The 3,333-nt window shown below is 52.2% G+C and overlaps 1 protein-coding gene across 7 annotated transcripts in view; it reads right to left on the reverse strand.

Moving 5' to 3' along the window:
* The window catches only part of LOC113213447 (gonadotropin-releasing hormone II receptor-like), a 113,795-nt gene that overhangs the window by 99,709 nt on the left and 10,753 nt on the right, over positions 1–3,333 (reverse strand). For 5 of the 7 annotated variants that reach the window (XM_052275776.1, XM_052275907.1, XM_052275861.1 and 2 more), the window contains exon 1: positions 2,705–3,219. The exons of the other annotated variants lie outside the window; for them this stretch is intronic. The gene's annotated coding sequence lies outside the window, so the exon portion shown is untranslated. Of the gene's footprint in view, positions 1–2,704; positions 3,220–3,333 lie in introns of those variants that run through there. 7 annotated transcript variants of the gene reach the window in all.

Raw genomic sequence — 3,333 nt, forward strand, 5'->3', positions numbered from 1 at the left:
GGGGGGGCGCGTGTCCTGCGCAAACCAATAGCGTAACTTTGGATGAGCCATGCGTGGCTCGATTAGCTGCGGCGGGGCGGGGCGGGCCGGGCCGGCGGTGGGGTCCAAGTCCCCTCCGTCACGTGCTCGCCGGCTGCCTTCACGCCGTCTGGCCACGGCGGCGCGCGACCCACAACATTCTTTCGGGATAGTATGTTTTAATAAAAACAACTTAAAAAGAAAACGAAGAAAGTGCGAGAGAGCGAGATGGGGAATTTCCCCACGCGGTCCCACGAGCGAATGGCGAGGTGCGGAGCGGAGTGGGGGGCGGAGGGTAGGGGGGTAGTCGCCGCCAGGAACGAGCTGGACGACGGCAGACACTTGGACTACTTTTTCTTTTCATCATTTATATCGCTGATAGCAGACGAGATAAATGTTGTTGATTTATGCCTTGACATTTAGTTCCCCCGGGGTCGGCGCTCTTGGTCGCGGTGGTCACCACCCGCGCGCTCAGCCGCGCTCACGGTTCTGCTCGGCCGCCAACGGGACTGCAAGCAGGCTCATCAGCATCAAAGGCGGTCGGCGGCGAGCTGAGCGGACGCGCTGCGCAACCGGAGGTGCTTTTTGCCGGTGCAACTATGGGTGCGAACCCGGATGCAACTGTGAGGCACAATTTGCTTGTTCAACTGGGAGTGCACACGCGGGCGAAAAGTCATTAGTTGATCTAAGTCATGCATGATGGGTTGATAGGAGTGGCTGATGCTGAAGATTATAATGGAAAGAAATGATGAAATGTGAATATGAAAGAATAGTTGTGTCAGCAAATTCGCCGTTCATGAAACGCAAACAATGTCGCTAAGAGAGTTAAATTGCGATCATAGGCTTCACCTAACGGGGCCTTTGTGGGCTTTAGTTTCCACAAATGAGCCCTATAATACGATTCATCGACGATCTTTCGGTTTGTAATGTTTGCTCAATACAACGAGCTCTACTATGTACTCGTAGAGGTGGTCAACGAACTCTTTTGTCAAATACTAGGACTTTTGACTACCCATGTAAGGGATTCCTTTAGTTAGCTCTAAAAGAACTCAATAAACATTGTTTATTGATCACAAGAGCGGTTTTAAGGGGTCAGCCCCCCCTCCCCCTTTTGGCACCCAGAAAAAATCAGCTCTTGAAATAAGTTATTTTGCATTGGCCCAAGGGAAAAATATTCATGACTTTGTGGAAGTCCAAACAGGAATCCGTTCATCAAATACACTTTGAGCTCGTTGTATCAAAAGTAAAGCAACTCTTGCTATCTGTCAGAATTGGCCTTCTGCCCATGCACAATTTTTCTGTAAGAACAAACACATTTGCCTTTGGCGACGCGCTAAGCATATTATTTATTCGAAAAATAGAGGCTTATACTGGGTTTCCACCTACACACAGTACAGTGCGAAAAGTTGCCTGCGCGCCGGGCGCTGGCAGCCGGTGCGTATGCAATTGTTCGCACTGTCTTCTGTGTAGGTAGGCACCCACTATTCCACAGTTTTGCTTCAACATTATCTTAGAAATGTTCTCCAGATGCCGTTGTTTAAAGAAAGTACTGTGGTTTCGCACCCGTCAAGAACAATAAGGTTTTTAAATAATCTCACAGGTTTGTTTTTCAATCGAAGCCAGAATCAACCACAGAAATATGTCGCTTACAGATATAGTATATCTCTCAACTTGATTGAGCAAACAATGCGCAATTTGTGGACGCCATTTGCACTTGGATAAGCATTAGATCAGCACTTGTCAGTTAGACTCGTGCACATTCAGCCGTTCCACAAGCTCTCATAGCGCCTGATGGATAGGCAACATCTCGCCCGCAGTGCACGCGTGTACTCCCGGGTGGCCTACCCTGGGTTTCGCAGGCGCCGAGGTCTCGTAATTTACTGCCGAATAAATCCGAGAGAGAAAAAAACGGACGCCCACGCCTAACAACAACAACAACAACAACAACAACAACAACAACAACAACAACAACATGTTCTAAGATGCTAATTAGATTCGTTTCTATGCTCAAGGAAATAACTGACAGCACACAACTGTCACACACCGCAGTATCGCAGGGTGGAGTGCCGCTGTTTGTCTGTTTTTGACGCGACGCGACGGGCGTATTACAGCAACGTCGCTGCTACTCGATTACTCGATCGCGATAGAACCGGCCCGGCTTCCGTCTACTCTGTCAAAAATCACACACGTGGAGGCGGCCGTCACAATCATTATATACAGAGCACGGGTTATTGAGCCTATGGTTGTGTGCAATGCAAATACACATCGGAATCGCAAAAGCGCGAATCTCGTACACTTGTGGGTGTGTGAATACCGAATGCGTACACTTAATGTAGTAAAGGTATGAATTTTTCGTTGAAATTCACACACTTGTGCGAATGTCACACACCTACAAGAAGTGTAAGTGTGTGACACTCGGGCAGCTACTGAGAGCTACTGCTATGTACATGGATGACAAAGACGTATACCGGGTGTAACTGTGAATACGCAGCAGTATTGCGGGTTTGTCTACTCTTTACACCCGTAAGAGGCCATGGCCCCTAGAGCCATATTGGGTATGAAATCCGGCAACACTGCTGCGTATTCACAGTTACACCCGGTACAAGTACACTAAAGTAAAAATTTCGCGGCAAACATTTACAAATTAAACACTTTTAATTGGGTTCCGTTCCACGGGCGTACTCACCTCCGGAGGGGATGCGGCGGCGTCACGTTATCCAACACGTTATTAGCCGCTCCATTTAAGGTGCACCAGAGGCCCCGGGCGCGCTCACAGCAGGCGCAACACCACCACACACGAGAAATAACAGAGAAGCTAATCACTCGGCACAATCACACTGCGGCGGGGCACTTCAACCCCGCGTGCGGCGGCCGTGGGGGCGGGGAAGGTCAGGCCCGCGGCCACGTGGGGGCGCCACAGCACCGCGACGAGGAGGCTGACGACGGGGACCTCGCACGAGTTAATTCACTCAAGGCAGGTCACCCGCCCGGGCGCGGATGGGGTCCACGACGAGGTCCTCTCGCTGATGCCTGCGGGTCGAGGTCGCGGCGGCGCGGCGGCGCGGCGGCGGCGGCGTGGACTCGGAGTCGCGAGCACGTCCTCGTCGTCAGGTGCGGCGCGGTGCGGGCCGTCGTGTAGGCCGTGAGCGCAGCGGAGAGCGGCGGGGTCTGACACGCGGACAGTCCGTCAACTGCCTGAAAGGAAGGTCCGTTTGTTTGTTCGGACTCCTCCTACTTCAACAACTCATCCCCCCCTCCTTGCCCCCACCGAGCTCGGCCGCGGTCCACCACAGCATCGCCCCGCCTCGCCCCGCC

Source organism: Frankliniella occidentalis, unplaced genomic scaffold (assembly GCF_000697945.3).
Source record: "Frankliniella occidentalis isolate FOCC.00 unplaced genomic scaffold, Focc_3.1 Scaffold1, whole genome shotgun sequence".
In the NCBI taxonomy this organism is placed as follows: domain Eukaryota; kingdom Metazoa; phylum Arthropoda; class Insecta; order Thysanoptera; family Thripidae; genus Frankliniella; species Frankliniella occidentalis.